Consider the following 216-nt stretch of genomic DNA (forward strand, 5'->3'; position numbering starts at 1 on the left):
GGCTCTATCGCGATTGATTCTGCTAGGAACAGACAAGCAAACCAGGAAATTAAAAAAAGGAAACAGCCGCTGCTACTAAGCAGCAGGCTGCATCTCTCTAATCCGCTGCACTAAGAGTGGTGGGCTGTGCCGGCAACAGTTGCTAGGCAAGCAGGGGAGCGACATGACGCCAAAGAAAAGCTACAGATGATCAATTCTTTGAATCTTTTAGCGTCG

The sequence above is a fragment of the Eimeria mitis genome, genomic scaffold (assembly GCF_000499745.2).
Source record: "Eimeria mitis Houghton genomic scaffold, Emh_scaff258, whole genome shotgun sequence".
Taxonomy (NCBI): domain Eukaryota; phylum Apicomplexa; class Conoidasida; order Eucoccidiorida; family Eimeriidae; genus Eimeria; species Eimeria mitis.